Below are 25,736 nucleotides of genomic sequence, written 5' to 3'. Positions count from 1 at the left end.
ATGGAGGTGTACGAATTGAACTAGGGCTTTAAAACATGGAACTATTCAAATAGATGGGGCTCTCTTTGCCACAAAAACCATGAGAATAATGTACATCCCATGACAAAAAAAATTACTAATAAATTTTTCTTGATCCCTTTTTTCATCCTTATTTATAATTTTTGGGTCATTTATGTAATTTACTTAGTAATTTTTTGTCATTTTTATATCAACTAATATTATTTAAAGTTATTTTTTTTATTAATAATAGGAGTGGCATTGCACAACTTTCAAAAGCTAAACAGGAATATTGCACAAAAATAAGTTGATAGGATTTTAGACACTCCTAAATCATTAATTTAGAGGTCAAATTGTCCTTTAACTGAAAATATATATTGTAAAATTAGAAAAATAAGTATGTACTTCCAAAACCATGTCTTTGAGTGCCATGGCTAAAAGCTCCCAAATGTAGTTAGATTCATGGCTTGATGGGTCACTCCAGCTTCTTTCTACGGATGTAAGAACCATACGACCTTCTTCAACAAGTTCTTGGGCATGACACTTGAGAAACAATAAAGAATCTCTTTGAAATTGATTGTAGTATGCATATCGGACATATAAAGGGCTTGTCCTTGCATTGTAAATATTGTCCTTATTATTGTTGTCTACACCCTCAGTGAATTAGATGAATAAGAACACAAAAAAAAAAAAAAATTAGCTTAAAGTAGATATGGTAATATGGGTTGCGGTTGGCTTGCAACGGGTGTGGAATTGACGAAGCGAGTTGGTATAACCCGTATTTTATGTAGGTTGTATTTTTATCAAGCTACTAACTCGTCGTAGGTTGGTCAGCTAACTCACCAATTGAAAAAATTTATTTATATTTTTTTAATTTTAAAAATGACATTCACCTCTTTTCCTTGTTTTTTTCTTGCTATAAAAATTGCATTTTTTTTCCTAAAAACTAATTATCCAAGTAACAATAAAACTCCTAAATCATTTAGAAAACATAATACAATTTTAAAAAACAATACAACCCAAAATAAATATATATTCCATCACAAGCAAACATAGTAAAAAGTTTAACTCCAAAGCTCGGAGATTTTTTTTAATCAATTATAATGTTAGAAGCTTTATTAGAAGTTACAATAACATTAATTTGAGTAGAGTTATCCAAAGCTTCATCTGCAACAAAAAAAAATTAAATATAATTAAACATAAAAATATAATTAACATTTAGAACTCTAAATAGTAACTGATAAAGTATTAATATTATGATGATACATATAATAGATTCTGAGGAATATGGTATGCATTATGACCGTCTAAACCAGAAAAAGGCTCCTTCTTCTGATAAGTTCCATTTCTTATTATATAAATAGTCAAATGTGCAAATTATACCAAATTTTATAAATAGCAAGAGAATATTGATCAGAAAGCAATTCTTGGATGGGAGAAGCAACAGCGAGGACTGAGAATTCGAGCGAGTGAGCAACTATCCGGACTGACTCTGAGGCACTGTGCGAGCGAGGGGCATAATTGTAAGTCAACAAATATTTATTAAGGTTTTAACAACAAGTCATTTTAAATTAATAACAGTCTATTTGAGTTTTAATAAGTTAGAAAAATGGATATGATTAGCTTAATTGTATATGTTAATCTTTCATCAACAAATATCCATCCGGGTTTTAATAACATTTCATTCTAAATTAATAACAATTTATTCGAGTTTTAACAATATAAAAAAATAGATAAGATGAGCTTAATTGTACAAGTGTCAATCTTTATTAACAATATATATTTAAGTTTTTATAATAATTCATTCAAAATTAATAACAATCTATTCAGGTTTTAACAAATTAGAAAAATTGATAGGATATGCTTAATTATACATGTTAGTTCTTTATCAACAAATATCTGTTTGAATTTTGGCAACAACCTATTAGTGATTAATATCAATACATTTGAACTTTTAACAAATAAAATACATGAAGTTTTAAAAGTTCTCAATATATAATTGTCCATGTTAGATTAATAAATAATATTAGTAAAATAACAAGTACAACTTAGAAATTAACAACGCATTATTATGTTATGATATAAAAGTGGTTAGAAGTTTGGTTTACTACTTATATTTTTTTTTATAATATGTAATTAAAGGACTAGTAGCCTAGTGGCCACTAAGTTTTTTAAATGATCAAGGGTTTATGGGATCAAATCCTCTCTTGGTCACCTAAATCAAATATTTCTTAAATAAAAATATCATTGGTGTTGAAGCTTTGGTGGCTAGCTACTAAAGACTCTATTGGTGGCAAAGGCTCCGACGATGGTCCAGCTGCTAGTGTCAGCGACAATAGGGAGTTGGCCTTTTTTTTTTATTACTTTAGGGGCAATTTTGTCTTTTGAGCTTATAAATTAATATCTGTCAAGGACCAAAGGATTGCATGCAATTTTAAAGTCAATTAGTCTATAGATGCTATTTTCTCTTTTTTTTTTTTAGCTTGGACTGACTTAGCTTTCTTAAACTCATTTTGAGCTAGATATTTTATTTCAATTATTTGAAACTATTTTCTTTCATCCAGCCACATAATTCATAATAGGTAAACAGGAGTAGCACTAGCAATGGCTTTAATTAACGTTCCCCACTCGCGAAAGTTAATAATCTGTATCTCCACCAATTTTTCCATATTTTAAAGCACACCATATATACATGTTGCATTTTTTAACCTTGATCTTTTGTAAATACAGCAAGTACGTGCTTGCTTTCCGATACAGTAGACATGCAGGTAATTAATGTTACATTTGACTTTTGAGGTAGCCTTTAGGACATATAGGTAAAATTTGTAACTGGTGGATTTTTGGATGGTGAATTGATGTGTTAATAAGATCAAGTGAATGAATAGTGATTGAGAGCGAAGTGTGCGAGCACTTGAAAGATTTCTTTTACTATGCCTCATGTCACAACATAAGTTACATGAGTCGTAGTGCATGACATATAATTTTATTAAGAATCTATGTGGACTTGAGGAGAAAAGGAGAGGAAAGAAGGAAAAGGAGCAATAAAGGAGAGGAGAAGGGGTTGTGCTTTGGTAGGGCTTGCAATTTCGAAGTATTGAGAGACATTTTTGATTTGTTGCTTATCGAGTAAATTTCACACTATCCTACACTTTTATTTTAATATAATTTCTCTTAATTTATGTTATAGAGAAATTGAATTGAAAAGCCTTAAGGGATTATTTTCTAACTCAATAGTCATAGAAAGACTATTGGGCATTAAATTAAAGTTTTATGACTAGGTTGGGAATTTACTGTAGAGTTTTGGAGCTATATCCTCGATTTAATCTAGTTTGAAAAATTCTAAAGGGTGGAAACTAAAAAAACACTATTAAAATAGAGACGGAATTAGAAACGGCCTAGTTATCGTCTCTAATAGAGACTAATTATATTTTTTAGGATGGATTTAATTAAAAAATATTTTAAAATATAGAGACAACTTATATGCATATTTAAAAAAAGTATTACAAAATCCACCTCGACTTCTATCGTTAGCCATTAAAAATTTAATTTTTAAAAAATTAAAATGTTAGAAAAAAATTTAGAGATGAATAAATTTTTGGCCAACAATTAGAAAATGTATTTACATCAGTCCTCAATAACTTTATCTCTTTGGTCCAATTATGCCCTGATCCTTCAATGAAGCAGCGACATCCTCCTCTTGATTGGCCAAAACCTCATTTAGATCGGATTCCAGAAAAAATATTGAATGAGCGAGTGGGTAGGAAAAAGGGCAGGATCATTACAGAGGTACTTGTGCAGTGGAAGGGTCTTTCAGATGAAGAAGCAAACTGGATTTCTTTATTTCGGTTGCAAAAGCGACACCTTACTTTTGGCATTCCTAAGCCTTGAGGTCAAGGGTTTTTAAGGGGGTATTGATGTGTAAATAGGATAATTATAGGCTAATTAGAATTAATAAGGATACCGTTAGTCAGTTAGTTCTGTTTAAGTCCTATGTGAGCCTACACAAAGGTTATCCTTCTACCAGACTGGTGTGTGTGGAATAATTAAACTCTCTCTTCTAACCCTCAAATTCTCTCGTTTCTCTTCTATTCTTCTCTGTTGTCCTCTGTTCTACACAACACCATCACATTATTGATGCTTCTTGATATCCTTCAGACACCCAAGAATCACACCTTGAGTTTTATCCTCTCCGTGACCTTTCTGATGAAACATGCCATTACTCTAACTTCTCATTAATCATTACGTAATAGAATAGATACAGCCCAGTGATATTACCTTTTATGGGGTAAAATATTGTTCATTTGGGCACACATTGTTTTATTTGGATGGTTGGCTGCTGGTTTGAGGTGTGTTTGTGTCTGCCATCTTTCTGAACTGTTATGGGCTCCTTATTGTCTTTGGCTAGAATTTATAGCCCTGAACTGAACTGTGCTTCAAACTTTCTCAGCATAATAACACTGTTGCAGACTCTGAACTTTCATTGACCAATATATTTGAATTTGAAATGGCAGTAAAGGTGAATCATAATTAAGATAGATCGAAAGAATCAATACTTCACAAGGCAATATGGTTGAACTTTGTGGCCCAATAATAGACGTACTATGTGTGTTGTGAGTGTGTGCATATATAAACCACTCTCAGGGAAAAAATGAACTTCACAGGCTTTTCTTTCATTGGTCCACTTCTTAACGTTGTTTGAATCTTTGTCTCCTTGTACTCTGAATCATATTTGATGCACTATCAATCACTAAATGTGTGAATCTCTCCCATCCAGAAATCGAACATTAATAGAAATTAGCTTCGAATACTCACATTCAATTTTAACTACGCTTGCCTTTTGTAAGAGAATAGATGTGAGAACCAAAAGATCCATAATTCCACACCCATCAGATTATGATTAATGCCTACTAACTATTGAAAAAGAGACCAGAGCTCGGAAGATGCATGCCATCTTTCTCTTTGCATATGGCAGATTAGATTAGAAACCGAAAAAAAAAAAAAGAGCAAAGGCTCTATTTAAGCCCATCATATCTTCCTATGCAAATGAATCCAATAATACAAATATATAGTTCTTGGCTTATAGGTACTGTGGAAGAGGTTTTAATCAAGTACTAAAAAGTTATGGCTATTTCAATTTCATAAAAATTTAATGATTGACACCAATAAACTTGGATAAATTGGTGGATAATTGGGTCTCTTAATTATGTTGTTAGAGGTTCAATTTTAACTATGCTTATAAAAAGTACGCACCTTGTTGGAAAAGAAAAAACTCACTTTTATCTTTATTACTCGTAAGAAAGTAGTTATCAGGCATTAGCTGTCAGTTGGAGAATATTCTTGATATGCAAAACATATATAATGATGCTTATCTTATACTATATTGCAGCACTGACCTCGCTAGGCTTGAAAATTTAAAATGTAATTTATAAAAAGAAAATATAAATTTTACAATTCAGCATACGTAGTGTAATTTCATTATATCTTTAGGAAGGATATAATTTCTCTATTATTATTTATTAATATCAGTACACTTTTTTACTTACTAATAAATAATTAATAATGCATTTGAATAATTTAAACACATTATCTGAATATTAATACGTAAATATTAACATTAACATTATTATTATTGTTACTAACTACATTTAAAACTGTAATGCACTTTTAATTGAATTATTTCTCTCAATAAGTAAATTAATTATCTTTAAAATAACATAATCTTTTCATGTTTACTGTTATATAATATGATATCTCAATTATGAAATTTTATTAAATATACTCCTAATTAAATGATGTTTTTAAAAAAAATTTGTAAATTGCACTTTGAAAAATTTAAAATTTTTTTTTTTTAACGTGTTATCTCATCAAAAGTATTTTGTGTTTTTGGAGCGGAGGGAGAGTATATGTTAAAACTAGATACTCATGCATCTGTTGGTGGGCTAACAGCCTGACATGAATCGCACCAGATACTCTCGGGATCAGTATATAACTCACTTTTTTAAAATATAATCTAATTTATTTTATAAATTATTTATTAATAAAATTATTTTGTTTTAAATTAAAATTTTTAAATTACCCTTAAAATATAAAAGAAAAAAAGATAAAAAAAATAATATTATATGATTAACTTACTTTTTATTTTTTACTTGAAAGTAGGGCTGTGCAAAAGTCTCCCAGTCCTGTCTGGTCCAGTCCAACCCGAGATGGTCTCAGTCTTGTTCGGTCTGTATAGTCACTGGTCCTTCAGGACCAAAAGGACTAAAAAGACCAGACTATTTTTTCGGGTTGGACTGGACAAGAGACCAGGCATCCGGACCACTTGGTCCAGTCCAGTCCTATTAATTTTTTTATTATAATTATAATTAATTTATTTTTGACAAATGTTTAAAGTGTAATTGATGCTAAGGAGATGATTGCATAAAGATTTATTAAGTTTGTTTCTAAATTGTTATTGTAATATAGTGTTGTTGAATTTTTTGAGTACTGTTTTTATTAAAGTTTATAAATTTAAATAATTTAGACTATAACAAAAATATTTTTTTCTTATTGTTAGAAATTATTATGGATTTATTATTATTATAAGTATTTTTACTATCTTAATTGAGTTTATTATGTTGGAATGGATTATTGCCTCTCATAGAATAAAAAGAGGGAAAAAAAGCTAAGTGAGTACTGGACTGACAGTACCAGTCTCCCAGTCCTATGGACCAAGTCCGGTTCTGTTAATCTTCGGGTTATCACTGGACAAGACTGGACTACGGGTTGCCTAACCCAGTCTTTTTCATGAAAGAGACCGGACTTCGGGTTAGGGTGAAGTCCAGTGCCGTCCAGTCTTTTGTGCAGCCCTACTTGAAAGTTATGTTTAAAATTTTACTTATTTTTATTTTTTATATTTTTATTATATTAATATTAATAAAATTAATAAAAATAACTTATAAATAAGAATGAATTATTAACTTCAGCTAATGGAAATAGCAGAACCGGAACATATGGTGTTGCCGGGATACATACAATACAAGACATTGTCACTCACAAACGACAGGAAAGTTGCTGACTTCATAATCTCGTGCGCACGAAGCAGGCTCACGGTACATAAGAATTTGCCGTTTCCTGCTGGAAGCTTCACTTTCCTTTCCTCTCCGGCGCCTACACCGTCGATAGCATTGCCGGTGGCTACCAACCAACAGGTGGGTTTCTCTTATTTTCGCTTGGGGTCACGCCCTTTCATCCCTCCGCGCTTTTTTGCGCTCCCTTTCCCGGTATAGCACACTCTGCACACTCTGTTTCCTCCCACGCTGAACATTGCCGTTTTCCAGTCCCATTCTATGAGAATTGCCACTAGAGCTCCTCTTTCTTCACCGAATTGCCCGTGTCATCTTCTTGAGTCAGACTCTGTTTTGTGTTATGACCCAATTTCGAGATGGTATTGTATGAATCCTGCACAGCGCGCACACACACAGACGTCTCAATGGTATCATACCCTTGTTCTGACCGCTAATTGCTTTCATGATAATATAGCTTAGTTTTATTTTAGTTCCGTAGTTTCTATAGGTTGCTGCGTTGTGGCTGAGCTCTGGTTTAGTTAATTTTGATGATGAAATGTAAAAAATTTGGAATCTATAATGTTATTTGGTTTATAATGGTTTTGTCAGCTATGTTCAGAAATTTATGATGTTTTTTGTGGTATATGTGATGAAGTCAGGAATTGTTTGCTTCGATAGTGTGAGAATAGTATAATGAAGTTTATGTCATTAGTTCCAATTCTGAAATGTTTTTGGCTGATGGTATTGTCTACTAAATTACACAGGCAGTCTCAATTAGATCTTGGCCAATTCTTGTAACACTCTCTGAAGGACACACGCTCTCTGTGGAGAATGTCAACACCATTGTTGATGGAGTCCCTTGTTCTTAATCTCCACGAGATGTCAGCTGTCAAATTCGGCAACTTCAAGCTAAAATCTGGCATTTCCTCACCTATATACTTAGACCTCCGGCTCATTATATCATACCCAATCCCTTCTCCGCCAAGTCTCTCAAACACTGATCTCCTCTTTCTCTTCCACTTCCTTTGACCTTGTATGTGCTCATTGCCACATGTGTCTCAGTCACTCAGAATATTCCCATGGTCATGCGTCGTAAGGAAATCAAAGACTATGGCACTCCTAAAGCCATTGAAGGTGATTTCAAGGCTGGACGAAGTTGCTTAATCATTGAGGATTTAGTTACCAGTGACACTTCAGTATTAGAAACTGCGGCGTCCCTGCGTGCTGCAGGATTGAAGGTTAGCGATGCTGTTGTTTTGATTGATGGAGGACAAGGTGGTAGAGAGAATTTGGAGGAGAATGGGATCAGGCTGCATTCAATCGTTAAGTTGACTGAAATGGTGGACATTTTGAGGGAAAAAGAAAAGCTTGAGAAGGATATGGTAGAGGTTGTTATGAAATTCTTGGAGGAGAATCAGAGGGTTGCCGCATTGGCAAAATTAGGGAAGCCTAAGAGGGTCAAGGCTTTGTCATTGGGGGAAAGGGCAAAGTTTTCTAAGAATCCAACTGGTAGGAGGTGGTTTGAGATAATGGCTGAGAAGGAGAGTAATCTTTGTTTGGCTGCAGATGTAGGAACTGCAGCTGAATTGCTTGAAATTGCAGAAAAGGTGAAAACTTGATATTTGTTTTGGAAGAAGTTTCCTGACGGATAGTAGTAAAGAGAAATCCTTTAAACAAACTAAGATTGGGTCTTCAGTTGCAGCCCAACTTTTGTATTTATTTATTTTTTCCAATTTTATTTTTAACTAATTCTAGAGGCCTTCCATTTGGCTTGATTTCTTACATATGCTGAAATGTTAGGGGTTTCTAAATGAAAAAACGTTGAAACTTGAACGTTGAAAGAGTCATGCCTCTCTATTCAAAAGCTAGTTTGTGGTTAAAAGTAATGTCCTACTAACTCTTTTCTAACTAGTTTTTCTGTGGCATTTTCCTATTAGGTTTGGCCTGAGATATCCTTGCTGAAAACTCATGTGGGTATTTTGCCAGATTTTTCTCCTGAGTTTGGTTCTAAGCTTCGCACGGCAAATTGATAATGCATTTTTAATGTTTGCATATTTTGCCAGACTATAGTGGGTTTGTTAGCATTCATTAAAGGAATTGTGTTTATTTTCCTATTTCCTTTGATGAGAGTGCTATGTATGATTAGGGTGCATTATGTCTGATAGATTTTGAGGAATCTGATGAGTTATTGTCTATGTCCAACGTTGCGCTATTTTATGTTCTGCTCATTACCGATGGTAAAAGTGTTGTAAGTGAAAATGAAGCATCATGTGATAGGATTTAAGGAAGCACTCATATTTCTTCCGTATCTTTTCCTAACCTATTCTATATTCCAACAAAGATTGCAGAGAAACATAATTTCTTAGTCATTGAGGATCGTAAATTTGCTGACATTGGTAACCCAGTTACCATGCTTGCAATATGAAGGTTGACACTCTGACTTTATTCTGGACACCTTTTCATTTCTGTTCCATTTGTTTTTTCTGTTTTTTGACATCGATATATTCTGATGGTTGAAGGGGGATTTATCACATATTGGAGTGGGCTGATATAGTAAATGCTCACATTATTTCTGGTCCTAGAATTGTGGATTGGTTGAAAGTGAAGTAAGTAATATTTGTTATATAATCATTTTCACTACAGAAAGACCTCAAAAGGTAGCCTAACATATGCTGAATTATAGTCAGGGTTTGCCTCGTGGTCGGGGTTTGTTGTTGCTTGCTGAAATGAGTTCAGCCGGTAACCCTGCCACCGGAGATTATACAGCAGCAGCAATGAGAATTGCTGAGGATCGTTCTGAGTTTGTGATTAGCTTTATTTCAGTCAATCCAGCATCATGGCCAGGGCAACCAGTAAATTCTGATTGTGGTTGGCTTTATTTCACATTGCCTCTTATTTCTACTCCCTCCTGTCTCTATTATAGGGCGTCTTTTAGCAGGATTCTTTAATCATTAATATAAGGCACTTGATGGGATATTAATTACATTTTTTTAATATTACCCCTATTTAAACTTATAACTATGAGAGAGAATGTGTTAAAATTTGAAAATTTTTCATTTAAATAGGGATAAAATTGAAAAATTATTCTATTTTTAAATAAAGTTAATAATTTAATCATTTTCCCTTGATTCTGTTAAGATTGTTAGAGATGTCTCGTAATAGGGATAAGAGAAAGTATATCTTCATGTAGGATTAAACTACTCATGAATAGAAATTGGCCATCTTCATGAGGTAAGTATAGAAGTGGTGTAATACCTTTCATTTTCAAGTGGTATACTTAGATAATTTTGTAAGAAATAGGAGTTAGCTAAGAAAGGAATCCCTTTTCAAGCACAATTTCTCAAATAATCAATTTTTAAGTCACAAACTCATAACACCCTTTATCCGATGGCCTTGGGCTCCAACACATACATAATTATGATCATTTAGACCATTGGGCTTATACACAAATATACTTTACCCTGTTCAAAACACATAGGCCCATAACATACGCTATCATACACCTGGGTGGATGTTAGGCCACCCCAACTCGTAAACCCATGCAATTTATATAACATTCCCAAACAACACAAACTAAGCCTTTTTGCTTTAATATGTTTAGTACCATTGAGATAGTGCCAGTTATCCCAAATCATTCATAAGTCATCCAAATACATATAATTGTAATCAAAATAGTTTCAATAGTCATAATCATGCAAATAATGAGTCTAGACATGCTTACTATATTAAAAAGTTCTAAATTAGCAATATACATCATTCAATCACATAAATACACTAGAGAGGCATAGTAGCCTGAACCCACTCTGCACTAAGCCTCCAATGCTTCTCCTTTATCTTACTCTAACCTTCTCTTAAAAAATAATAACCACGGAGAGACCATAAAGTCCTAGGAACCGATGATCAATTCGCAACAATGCACGCACATTAAGGTTCATAAGCTAGCAAAGTTGGAATTTAAAAAAATAGTTCTTAGTATAAAGCTTTCCAAATGCAGTTGGTCTTTCCAAACAATGTGTCCAAATACCATATATTTTCCGGACACAATAACATGCCTTCCAAACACAAAATGATTCCCAAAACATAATATGTTTATGAATACATTATGTTTTCCGAACACAATAATATATTTTCCAAACACAAATATTTTCTAAACACAATATGCATGATCAATAACAGTCACCTCTAGTTGATGGCCTTGCAGCTAAGTTGCATGCAAGCTCTCCTATAAGTGAGAGGTTGTGGGTTCGATTTCACTTATAACCTTAGGCTATTAGTATCTGCCTCTTTAACTCGGGAAAAAATAAGTCACCTCTATAATGCACCCCTTAATACTCCTAACTTTCTGAAATCAATCTCCATGATGCTAACTCCCAGACCAAAGGAAAAATAGCTCTAAGTCCTTACATGTCCATGACTTGTGCTTAGTAGTGGAATACCACGTGGCACCATATACAAATCCACACACACATCTCCCAACACAATTCATATACAGTGATGGTCATGCTAAACATAAAACTATTGTCAAAACAATTGAAAACGCACGGGAACATATTTATATAACAATTTGCCGTCAAAATTCCCATTCCAATTATTCCCACTTCACTAAACAAGTTCAACAATTCTATACATTAAGCTTTCATAATTAAAACAATACATTTTGTTATAAAAACAGTTCATGAACACAAAATATGCAAGCACACAAAGGAAATTGAATCATGGTTACCTCAAATCCTTAGCTTAGGATATCCAAACCATGTAAACGCACAAGCCAAACACCATAATCCACAATCAATCTACACATCACCATAAAGATTTTGCATAAGTACAAGGCTCACATAAACATGTTTTCCTAATCCTAAGCGTTACACATCCCAAACACAGTTCCGTTGATGTAATGTCATTACCCAAACACTTTTCTAGCATATCCAAGCTCAATAAATCCTTTAGTAACAATAAAAATCATCTAACGCTTTAAAATCACCAAAATTTCCAAATTTCCAAACTATGGTTTTGTCCATAACAACACTCACACATGCAAATCATTGTCATAACCCCAGCCATTTGTCATGAGGCTGTCACTTCCTCCAAAAAGCTAGTTTAGTGTGGTGTGTAGTGCATATACTTATATGGCTATAACCTTATTTTAGTCCCTCCAATGTGGGACGTATTAGCTCTCTTAGCCAAAACATGATGACTTCATCATGTGTAGCTTACTGAAAGGGCTTACTGATTGGACAAACTTAGGTTTAACTTTGATGCAATGACTCAAAAAAATGAATGACGATAGTAATAATAATAATAAATAAATATAATAAATAAATAAAAATCTGACAGGGTACTATTTAAAAATGTTCCCTAACAAGCTTTGGGCCTTATTTGGTAATTTTTCCAAGGAAATTATTATATCATTCTCCCCCTTCTTTTTTGTCAGTGATACACAGAACAGAGTGAGAGATGACTCGTGCTTTTCCTTTGCTTTTTTTCTCCTCCCCGTTGAACAGGTTTCAATTATATCGTTAGCATGCATGTCTCCTCATCGCCGAAAAGTCGTCCACTCCCTTTCCCTCTACTGTTTGTTCGTTTCTGTTTAGTGCTATGGCCGAATTTCTTCTCTATTCTTCGCTGTTGCATGGTTGAAAGAGAAATAAGGTGACTAAGAGAGTGAGCGAGCGATCGTCTAATTTTGTTCTTCCCTTCCTCTTCTCCATCGAGCTACTCCTCTGTTCCTCACCATCGGCTGTGCTCCTTGCTCCATCGCTTATTTCTGCTGTTAAAAGTGCTGAAGTAGTGGGACTTCCTCCGTGTCTTCTTTTGTTTCTTCTTTGCTTCATTATCGTCGGCTAGAGCGTGGGTGTGCATGGTCTTCGTCTATTTTTCATCCTCAGCTGATAGACGTTACACGTGTGTGGATGGTAAGCTCACTCCTTCTCCTTTTTGCTAGCTGATGATTTCTATCCTCCTTTTATCAGCACTGTTGTGATTTTTGGGGGGAGAATATTTGATTGGGATTGTTTGCCGATTAAGGCTGTATATTAATTCATTATGATGCCAGGCTAAATCTTGATTGTAGAGTTACACGTTTGAAGTGTCAAGATGTTGGTTCATGACTGAGTGAATGATCAATGCTCTCAAATTGTTTGAAAAATTGCTTGAGAGAAGGATTTGTTAGAAATAAATTCGTTTAATTGTATATTAGGGTCTGGAAGAATTATGGGATACTACTTAAAAAGCTATGTGTATCATTTATGGAAGTAATAAGTTGGAAATATTGGTTAGGATTTTGGGGTACCAAAAATGGATAATATCTAATTAAATATTGGTTGTGGTGCTTCATTAAACATTAAGAAGGCATGAATGAATAGGATGGTTTTCTTCTTGCTCTTGTTAGGTTATGGTTAATTTATATATAGAAGTTTAGTGCAGTATATATATGATTATTTGCATCTATAGGTAAGTGGTGCTAAACTTGAGATGTCTAAGAGAAAAATTTGATGGAATATAAGTTGTTCAATTTTCATATTATTAGTTTGGAAGGGACATGCATAGATAGTCATTTGAGTCATTAAATTGAAATCCTAAAGTACTTAAGGTAAATTATGTTAAAGTAATAAATGATGGTTGTGACATTTTACTATTTTTTATAAAGGTACAAAAGAGGTGGAAGTATTTTCTCTTGTTTTAGTTGGATTGTTGATAAATTAGTTAATTGATAATGAATTTATTGATTGAATATTTTAGGTTGTGATGTTGTTTGGAATTGAATTTGAATGTTCACCAAGTGTTGGAAAATTATTTGATAAATGATTTTAGAATTATGATTTATTTTCAAGAAATTAAAAGCATAACTAGAATTAAAGAGAAAAGTTAAGAAATACAAGCTTTAAAAAACCTTTAGGTGAATGGGTAGTATCTCAAATAATTTCTTACAAAGTGTTTATAAAATTTTTTATTTAAATTTTTACGTTATTCTTTCATAAGTTGTATAAATATTCTTGTTAATTTTAATTTTAAGATTCATACAATTTTTTTTTACTTACCTAACTTTTATATTAACTGGTTATTATGGAATCTACTTTATATTCATTAAGAATTATGCTATTGTTAAAGAATATTTAGATCCCGTATATTATTAATAAAATATTTATTCTAAACATTTTTGTTGTTTAAATTTTATGACTTATATTGCAGATATTAAAAAAAAAGGTGATTTGTGTATGGAGAAAATTGAAAAAAATATGTGATAGTTGAATATTATATTTTAAAAAGAATGGTTTTCAATGAATGTTTCAACTCTATGCATACTTGATTTTAATTAAGGGGACTGAGTTTAGAACACTGGATGCTAACGATAGTTTCGTTAGCTCTTGGTGCAGCATGGTACACCTAGCTAGTAGGGTACTTGGACGAGGTGTTAGTCCCATGTGCAGGCCAACGCACGTGGAATGGAGGGATGAATATTTGTGAGTATTGTACTCATGCTTGTTTCGTAGGCTTAGTGTTTGCGCTTGTTTCGTGGCTTTACACTGCACTTGTTGGTTATTTACTCTCGTGGATTGTGTGTTTATGCTTGTTAATCATTCTAATAAAGTCCTACTAAAAGTGAATTTTTAAAAAATTATTATTTTTTTAAATTTATTCTATTAAGCATACTATTGTTTGATCATTTATGATTTCATATGGTAAATTCCCTCCTATATTGATTTTAAAAATTTATTGTTTTATATTAGTTATTCTCAAACATTTTTTTAATCATTATTTGAATTCCTTTTATATATTTTTATGACTTGTACAATTCTTGATAACCTATAAAACTCCAAATTATTGGTTTAGTTCATAGTTATACTGTTAAGTAACTTTGTCATTTAGTGTTAATAAAAAATGGGTTTTAATATTCCATTGGTTTGTTGTAAACTAAATTTTATTAATTATTACTTTTACATATTTTATTTATAAATTTAATTGGAATGCTACTCATCTAATTTTTTTTTTAGTTTTAGATAATGTAGTTGACTTTACATCTCCTGCTAATGATTGAGGGGCTCTATTGCTTTTTGGACAGTGGAAGTATGCTTCAATCATTTATTTTAATGTAAATGTTTATTATATTATGCAAAGATAGTTAGTGTTCCACGTATACTGTAGTAAGCTTCTGGTCTTATTTTGTTATCATATAATTTGCTAGTGTGGAGCTAAGCTCCTTTTTTGGATTGGATGACAGGTTTATTGACTGTAGAAATTTCAAGATGTCCTAATTATGGGGGAAGTTTTGTCAAAATTTCCATCAAATGTTTAAAATTTTACAAACTTTATAATTATATATATATATATATATTATATGATTTATTGATCAGTATAATTTATCTATTGCTATTATAGCTTAATATTTGGATAATTAAGGCTTAAAGAATATGAGTTTATCTTATATTTTGTGCCAGTTACACCATTAGGAGTAAGATGTGACATTTGATCTCACTTTTTAACGAAACCATTACTCTCGCCAAAAAACTAGTTTAGTGGGGTGTGTAGTGCACCAAGTATATGGCCATGACCCTCTCCAAGTTCGTCTAAAGTGGGACGCAACACATTGCTCTAAAACCTCAAAATAACCATGGATACCACTTAACTTTACTGTGCAAAATATCTGTTTGTGTTTGGACAAAGTGTCGCATTATTATTATTTTAGTTAAAATATGCTTATCCTCCCACCCTATCATTGATTTTCTTGTGAAGTTGCCTATGGGGGTGTTCAGATCAAGAAACTGGGAAGGAAAAGGAAGAGAAAATTTGATTGAGACAATGTATTCAATTAAGTAACATATACTAAAATTTACATGTTAAGATTGAGATGTCATTATAGCTCAATTGACAAAAGGTATGCATGAGAAGGGAAAAGATTTTGGGTTCGAATTAAGACAATGTGAAAGTTAAAATATGTTACTTATATGGTGAGGACTTAGGATGGAGGTCAAAGTGACGATGATGTGGTGGTTGATGACAACGATGACAAAGTGGTGATTAGACTTGCAAATTATTTTTCATTATAAAATAAATTAGTGACAAAAATCTATATATTAGTGACAGATATTTTCGTAACTAAGTTAGTGATAGATTTTGCTAATAAGTGATATGTAAATTTGTCCATCACTAATTTCAATTTTTTCTAGTAGTGTATCAAAAGCAAGCTATGTATGCAAATCCAATATAAAATGCATGTTTTCCTAACTTGGGTGTTTAAAATATGTACAATTATAGCAAAATATAATAAAATTTATAAAAAATGTGTTGAAATAACATAAAATTTTAGATGTTAACAAAACTCAATTTGAAAATATGGCAAAGCCCGTGTAGAAAGTCCATTAATTTATTTTTTTTTTCATTTTTTAATTATTTCAATCTATCTAAACTTAAGATAACTGTCATAGAAAGTTATTAGAAAACAATTTATCGTAGCTATGAAAATGCCACCTTTTTACACTATGTAAAAAGCTGATGTAAAATGTATTTTTTTTTTTGTAGTTGTGATTTATTTTTGAGATCAAGCCTGTTGTAATCATAATGCTTCAATTGAATGAGATGTTCAATGGTCACTATAATAAAGACGCCAAGAAGCACTTGATATCTTTCTTAAAAGCTTGTGATTTAATTCTTTCAAGCAAAAATAGTATGCCTCAAGATGTTTCTGGATTACAGTTATTTCCTCTTTCTCTGCAAGGCAATGATAAAGAGTAGTTTTAACAATCTTATCTCGAAGGTTATATTGTTGCTTGGAATAATCTTGAGAACAAATGTAGAACTTGATCTTTCTTTGATGATAAAACTGTGGAAGCTTGAGAAGAATTTCTCAGCTTTAGACAACATCCATGAGCATCTTTATGCAGTTTGGGAGAGATATAACATTTGATGAAGCAATTTCCAATCATGGGGCGGACAAATGGGTGGTAGTTCAAATCCTCTGTAATCATTGATTTGAAACTTTTTTCTAAGACCATGCTTGATTCTATCACAATTGGTGGATTTCATATTGTACTCATCAATGAGATGATTTGATTATTAGATCAATTGTTAGAAAACAATGCTCGAAAGACTGATAGGAAGAATATATACAGGTGATAACCAGTTCCAAAAATGACTCTTCCTCACAAATTGCAGCAATCCTAACTGCCATGCGATTTGATGCATGGGAATCTCATGCAGAAGTGAAATTCTCAAGATGTACACTCTATTCATCATGCCATTCAATCTGTTTGTAATCAATGCAATGATGTTCACATACTTCATTTGTCCTCTTTACATAACCACTAAATCTATCAAATATATGGGCAAGTTTCAGCTCCCCCATAACAACCCTTTACTCTTAATATATAACTCAGGATGGCGAAATCATCCAAGAAGAAAGAAAAGAAAGCAATGGGAGTTCCCACACACAGATAAATCTCCTAACAATGCTACAGGAATAACAAATTATAAGAATATAACATTACATAAATATTTGATTAATTAAAATCAGACATACAACTTATAAGAAAAAAAAGACTGACAAATAATTTATTCATTACATGCATATAATCGTAGAAATACGTGTCATATGTTGGTTGCTTTAAGTTTTTTGGTCAAAGATATAGTGATATTGAGGAACATAGTTTTTTCCTTAGACATACAATCAGCTAATATATGTTGGTAACGGTGAAACACATCGTCAATGATAGCTTCTCCAAAGTGGCTCACAAGAAGAGGTTCAGCCACAGCTCTCATTAATTGTCCAACTCTGTACCCACAATTATTATTATCGTTGAGTTCCTCATCTCCGCATGCAGCCTTCCAACTTACTTCAAAAACCTCCAAGTGATTCAAAGTGAATGAGCCTTCATTTTCAATTTCTACTTTCAATTCAGATGGGGATGGAGTGTAAAAAGGAATGTTGAATGAAACCAGCTTATCTTCTTTTATGATTCCCTACACCACAGGCCAAAACAAATTATTATTTTATCATATATCTTCACTTACATTCTTTGCATGCACTACATTTTTCTCCCCGGCAGCGCAGGGGCATTAAAATTGAATAAAAGTTAAATACCAGATAAAGATTAATAGTTTACTAAGATCTCAAGATATTTAATGGAAATTGAATCAGACAATATTAGCTGTTAATTGAAGAAGTTTAAAGTATGTAACAACATACTTTCTCAACAGAGTCAGTTAGTCATATACACAAAAGAATGGATGGATATATGAATTACTGTATTCGACAGTTTTGAATCAATATATAATCCAATTCAGTTCCCGTTTTAATATTAAAAAAATCATCAACTTTCAGGGGATATGATTTTACACTAAACCGAAAAGAATCTTGCTATCTTATAAAGAAAGAAATAACATAAAAAATAAAAAACAGTAACAGTATTAAAAAAAATAGAGACTTCACTCCTTGCACAGGAGGCATAAAATTAAAAAAAATGGTTAACATGCAATTTTTGCTCATCAACTCAAGAATATATAATATCTTAAACTTATATGCGATACAAATTTTCTCTTTCAATATTTGAAAATGGTTTATTAGATACTTTGCTATTAAAAAAAGTTAACTTTAACAATTAATTGACTTAAAAAATTACAAAAAAAAAGACATAAAAATTTCAGAAAAGAATCCATAAAATTGCAAATGAATACCTTATATGAAAATTAATATCGATTAAATCCCTAAAATAATAGTTGGTCAAAATCATATTTTGGGCTTTTATGTGGGTAAAAAATAACATTTGTATCATATTATTTATATATAATTTAGGAAAATTATTGATATGGCATTCATGTGCAATTTTATGGGTCTTTTTCTATAATTTTTAAGATATTTTCCCACAATTTTTATGTCAACTAATTTCAATGGCAGGATGCTTGATACACCATTTTTTAAAATGTTCAATGGAGAAATTGTACCATATGAAAGTTTATAATATTAGATGGTCTTGAGTAAATAGTTGAGGGGGATAAAAATAACCTTTTAACCCTAAAAAAATTAATAATAATTACATCATAACATGCATGTACCTCCAAGACCATGTCATTAAGTGTCTCAGCTAAAAGCTCCCAAATGTAGCAAGATTCATTGCTTGATGGGTCACAACTGTTTCTTCCCATAAGTGTAAGAACCAAGCGACCACCTTTAATTAGTTCCGTAGCACGACATTTCAGAAACATTGAGAAATCTTTTTGAAACTGGTGGTAATAAGCTTCACGGACATTTAAAGGGCTTGTCCTTGCCATGCAAATATTGCCCTTATTTTTCTCCACACCTTTGGGAACCTATGGAAATGAAATGAGAAAAATTAGTTAGAGGAAGAAAAATTATACCTGATATAATGTTAAAAAGTGATAATATTACATAGAAATAAATATAATAGTTATATTTTAATATGAGCGACTGTCCCTAAAAGGTATAGCTATGTCACCCAAAAATTAACCGTCACACCCGCTAACTAATGACCAACGTAACAGTGTATTTATACGAAAATAATAAAGGGAACATATAACTTTTGACCCTTTAATTATCGATCTTGGTCCTGAACTTTGATTCAAAACAACTCAATCTCTATATATAGTGTATTGACTTAGTACACCTTATTCCTTATAGTTTGTTGACTCAGTACAATTTAGTTTCTATAATTTATTAACTCAATAAACAACAAGAATTGAATTATACTTAGTCAAGGTCTAGGGACTAAAAATTATATTATTTCCATTAAAAATAATTGCTTAATAATCTTAGTGGCCAAAAAACTACTAAATAGTATTTAAATAAGATTGTTTAATTTATGTACCTGAGACAACCAATGAAGACTATAGGAGGAGTGGACAAAATGCAAAGAACTAGTTGGAAGAATCCTGCCATAAAAAGAACTGGGAACCCCAGTGATGTAGCATTGACCACCAACCCCACCAACAACTTGACTGCTGAACTTTTGTTTGAAGTATTCGACAGACTTGAAGATGTGTTAAAGTCATTGCCAGGGAGATCATTCAAGAAGATGATGTATTCTGGAGATTCATGAGTTTTCTCTCTACAAAGCGTCTCCACAGTTTCAATGAGTTCACAAGTCGTAAACAAAGAGTTTGGCCCAGAAGAACAACCCAAGTCTGCAATTGCTAAGCTTTGAGGGAGCCTTTCTTTGTAGATGCAAGTTATGGCTTCATCTCTGATTGGCTTTGTTAAGGAAATCACCTTTTGCTGTCCACAACAATCATGTTAATAAAATATATATACATTATTAGTAAGTATGTTTTATTATTTTTCTTGTACATTCTTGAAGACATGCAAACAGTTGGAATGCTCAAGAGGATTTGATTATGAAGGTAGCTAGGTATATACCTGTAATAAGGAATTATTAGCATAACTTGCTTCTCCCATGCCTCCATTCATATGCAACACTGAAACCACGTCCATTCTTAGATTTATGCTTCTATAACTATGTTCTTCTTACTCGTAGAATCAAATTTTGTTGTAGTGGCCAGACCTAAACTGCTGGTGAGATTTACACACACACACACACACAGGAGGAATGGTGATTGACAGTCCTAAAAAATGAGTGGCTCTTGCCTGTGAAAATGAATCTCCTCTGGTGGTAGCATCTTTACATAAGGGGAAATTTATTAACAGAGTCGCCCACAATAAAAACGTGAAGAAAACAAATTAAAGAGGGTGATGTAATTTCAAATAATTATGATTTAGAGAAGATTTGAAATTACAAATAACTTACAAAAAATATAGATATGGATTTATAAACAAAAAAATATAGATATAGATTTGGACAAATCCAAAAACTTATGTATGGCAAGATAGAGAATTTGTTGAATTTCAAATTGTCATACTTCCAAATGTACCATAAAGGACTTCATTAATTTTTTTTTTCTATAATACAATAAAGGAACTATATTCCTATTTCTAAACATAGTTTGGCTGCTTGAAAATGCGCTAGCATTAGTAGTCCACGATCCTATTATATATTATTGTTATATATAGAGCAGGTCCTACACTCCTACTCTAACTTCTCATATGTGCAAGAAATGTTTGTTTAGTTTTGGAGAGCTATCGCATTTAACCATGTTTGGCAAAATAGCTCTCAATTAACGAGAGTATCCTCACACTGCTAGCTAGAAAACAGCAACTACAAATTCCTCGCTAAATGGTTATTTATTCTTGCCAAACTGGAATTGGTGAGGAATAAAAACACTTGTTAATTTCATTGCTAAGAAGGGCCTCCCTAAATTTAGCTTGCTAAATTTTATCGGGGTAAATTCCTCCCTAATCAATTTCTAAATAATTAAATTTAATAAGTCACGTGCCATGTCACCCCTTCACAGGTGCCACATCATGTCATATCACTCCTTCACATGTGAATGGATATATATTCATTTAACATGTACCAACCAAGGTTAGAAACTATGACTTGAAACTCCTCATTGTACCCACCTTTTATGCCCCTTAATCTATAAGAACATATACTTGAAACTTTTTTATGAAAACTTATATATATACTATTGAATTGCATGTTCACATTCACTCTTTTTTATAATTTTAATTTTTAATATATTATATATTATCTAACTGAAGGAAAATTTAGAAATATTAAGGATTAATAAATTTTTTTTATCAAAGAATTATTTTATCAAGGAATAAAATAGGTCTCATTATTATGGTCTCTAATTTATTCGCTAATTAGAGTGGAATAAAACATGCCTTACTATTTTCCTTACTAATTAAAGAGAAATAAAACCAATACTCACTACTTTCTTTGCTAATTAGATTGGAATAAAAAATCCCTAGATAATTGAGAGGAATAAAATATGCGCTGCTAATTTCCTTGTTAAAGTTAGTTCAAGTTACAAAATCATTGTTTCTCCCTAATTTCCCTTCTAATTCATGCTTTTAGTAAGGAAATAATGATTTCTCCTAAATGTTGTTGCAAAATCAAATTTTTCTAATAGTGGGAACAACACTAATAAGTGAAAGGAGTAGTGCGGATGGAGGTGACCAATATTTCTCTCCTCCTTCATGGTCCAAGGCTTAATTCAACGACGTAGAGGTGGCCCGTTACATAGAGTAGGTGGCATTTGAGACTTGGGATACCCTATCTGTCTTGATGAATTATTTGTTTGCAAAAAAAAAAAAAAAAAAAGCTGAAAGCTGTAATTTTTTTTTTAAAAGTCGCATAGTGTTATGTTGTTTGCACAAGGTTTTTTGCTTAGAGCTCCTTGTTAGAGCTGATTTTATTAGTTTGTTTTGACTTATTTATGTAGAATAGTAGATGGATGAAAAGTTGTATGCATGTTTTTTTCCCTTAATTCGTTTAGAGACCCACTTAGCTTCGTTAAACTCATTTGAGTAAGATATTTTACTTTCAATTACTTTGAAACCGATTTTCTTACATGTCATTTAGCCAAATCATTCGTTACAGCTTAGGCAATAACAGGAATAGTATTTGGCAATGGCTTTAATTAATGTTTTTCCTACTTGCAAAAGTTAATAATCTTTTTATCTCCACCCATTTTCCCTTATTTTAAAGAGTTAAGGTACATTGTTGTTTTTGAACTATTTTCATAGGAACACCAAATGTCTTAATTTTTTGTCGTAGCAATGTCACCCTTAAAGAAATTAAATCATGACAATGATTCCCCTGACATTAAATGAGCAAACGTTTGACGTTAACTTTTGCTGACTTAGACTTAGCATTAGGGACAACATTGATATGATTTAACTACTTAAGGGTAATATGATTACAATTTAAATTATTTTAGGGACAACATTGCTATGATTTGAGTCAAACTTATTCTTGAGTCAACAAAGTTAAAAATTAATGCTTGTTTATTTAACTAAGGGCAACATATAATTTCTATGATTTAATTATTTTATGGCGACATTACTATGACAAAATTTATGACACTGGGTTTTCCTACAAAATAGTTCAAGAATAAAAATACATTTTCATCCTATTTTAAATACACGTTGATCCTACAAAAATAGTTCAAGAATAAAAATATACTTGCTGCCTTTCTTGAATTAGTCCTGATCTTTTGCAAATACTGTACGTACTTGCTTTTCCATATATAGTAGACATGGAGGCAATTAATATTACATCTGACTTCTAAGGCAATCCTTTAAAACATTGAACTACTCAAAGATGGGGTTCCCTTACCACAAAAATCATGTGATCGAATATAGTGCCTCCAAAATGCGAGGTAGACAGCTTCCTAACATTATTCCATTACCAATTTTTTTAGGTAAACCTAACATACACGCGTCAACTTTAGCTTTTTAAAAACTATGCATGCAAGACAATTCACATAGACAATTTTTTTGTCACACTTTAGGTCAGGCAAAAACACTATCTCCCATAATTTAACAATTATTAAATAAAAATACATTACTTTAATATTACAACTACATATTTTAATCATAGTTCAGCCAATGACTTGTGAATCAATACCTTGACTAGATCAATTAAAATCAAATAGAAACATCCTAGAATGAAAAATGAAGACCGATCAATAGTTTATTCAATACAAATTGCCAATATATTATAGAACCATATATGCTGGCTTCTTCTAGTTGCTTTGGTATCAAAGATATGGTAAGAAAGACAAGCACAAGTTTTCCTTCACCATACGATCAACTATTATATGCGGTAACGATGAAAAAGATCATCCATATATAGCTTCTCTGAAATGGCTTCCAAGTAGAGGTCCCATTGCAGCTTTTACTAGCTGTACAAGTGCAGCTTTGAATCCACTGTTATTATTGTTGGAAATACAAGAACAAACAAATTATCCATAAATAATTTGAGTTTGGGGTAAAAATCATACCAGATCTGTTGTAGAGAATTTGACCTTGGAACCCATGGCGGGAAAAAAACTACTGGAGTCTTCTCTATGCAACAGATGTACCCCAAAAGAGAAAGAGAGAAAGAACAGAAGAGTTAATATTAGAGTGACTATTTGGTGTGTCTCTTTTCCCTCCACCTAGTTGTCCCTATATATAGTGTAGGTGGCTGAGTTAAATTGGGGAATCATATTGTGGTAGATCAAATCTCTTCATGAGATATTGAAAATTATAAGATATATATATATATATATATATCCCAATATGATACTCCCGATAATCCCAAATTATATCACAATTTAAGACAAGATTAGTAGGCATACTAATAAAGCTCAATAATGACATTTTACAACTTATTTTTTAAAAAAAAATTTTGAAAATGATTTTCATTTAATATAGGGTTTGATGGAAAATTGACCCTTAAAAATATAAGTTTAAGAGTATATGAGATTCTAAACTTTTTTTAATATAATGTTTCTCTTCAACTTTTAAAAATAGTGATATCATGCCCCAAACTTTAAGGTGTGACTAGAATGAAATATGTGTAAAATTCACATTCTTAAAGCCTTAATATAAGAAACATTTGATTTTAATCACAACTCATTTATCATACAAAATAGAATTTTTTCAACACATGTATATTTTAAAACAAAATCATGAACTTAGAAATTTCAATAGAATCTCATCTAAAAATAAGACTTTCTCGACAACTCTACAACATAGTTTTTACCATAATATAACAATAGGGAGCTTTGCTTCTATCAGCAAACTAATAATATAGATAGTCAAATGAGGATCCTAATTATAATTTATGTGGAGCGCCTTAAATAAGAATTACAAAACACGTATTCATAATTCAAACTTTACATTACATCAAAAGATATACTAGTCAACTATAAATGATTCTAAATTTTAAGTTAAATAAATTTCTCTCCTAATTAATATTTTATTTAATTGTTAAAATTTTATGCAAGTGAGAGTGGTAATTTATTGAAATTTTACCAGTAATTTTCTTGAAAATGTAGAGTTGAATTCTACAAGGCAAAAAGTTTTGGTTTCAGTTTTGTTTTAAAATTATAGAAAAATTTTGTTTCCTTTCTTGTAATTTTCTTTGTACTTTTTCTTGTAACTGTCCCCATTTTTCTTTTGTTCAGATTTTATATCTCTTGTGCGAACAGAGCATCGGATTCATCTCTGTTTCATCTTTCTTTCCACCGCCAATGTACTCCTTTGGCTCTTCACCGTCGACTTATGCTTCTAGTCCCCCTCATCGGTTTTCAGCTGCTCACCCTCGTCTGTGCTCCTTCCTGCCATCGCATCTCCGCCATAGAGTCATCAGATTTTGTTCCCGTCACTGTTCCTTTTCCTTCTCGGTCCTGTGTCGATATGTGGTGCGTGTGGGGTGCTCGTCTTCATCTCTTCCTTCTTCTCTTTAGTTGCTGGCCGTATTGTGTGTGTTGTGTGTGTGGTAAGCTTGAATTCTTCCTTTTCGGTTTGTGATTTCTGTTCCTTCTCCTCCTCGTTCGAGCAGCAGGGTTGAAGCTATTCTCCTCTTCTTTGGTGTCATCCGTGAGATGATGAGAGGATGTTGCCACGGCATTTTGGTTTGTGGTAAGTCGCTGGTCCTTTCTTCTTCCTCTCCTGGCCGAAAGATGCATCTCTGCTCCTTATTATTGCTGTCATGACTTTGAGAAAATTGAGGTGTTGTTTGGTTAATGATGGATGCCAACTTATTTTTTGATGCTGAGCTGAATCTTCTTCGTAGAATTAAATATTTGAAGCCGTTGGAAGCTGGAACGCCGGGTTCATAATTTAGTTAAGGTAAA

General features: G+C 32.2%; 2 pseudogenes; one reads left to right on the top strand and one right to left on the bottom strand.

The window, feature by feature from the left end:
* The first annotated feature begins 7,058 nt into the window (after positions 1-7,058).
* On the top strand, positions 7,059-10,002 carry LOC129314433 (uridine 5'-monophosphate synthase-like; annotated as a pseudogene).
* A 7,619-nt stretch (positions 10,003-17,621) lies between these two features.
* LOC129314202 (S-adenosyl-L-methionine:benzoic acid/salicylic acid carboxyl methyltransferase 2-like) lies at positions 17,622-20,478 on the bottom strand (annotated as a pseudogene).
* Between the last annotated feature and the right edge of the window lie 5,258 nt (positions 20,479-25,736).

The sequence above is a fragment of the Prosopis cineraria genome, unplaced genomic scaffold (genome assembly GCF_029017545.1).
Source record: "Prosopis cineraria cultivar Desert tree isolate PC_DT_omini unplaced genomic scaffold, ASM2901754v1 PC6, whole genome shotgun sequence".
Lineage (NCBI taxonomy): Eukaryota > Viridiplantae > Streptophyta > Magnoliopsida > Fabales > Fabaceae > Prosopis > Prosopis cineraria.
This window is presented reverse-complemented; position numbering and strand designations above follow the sequence as displayed.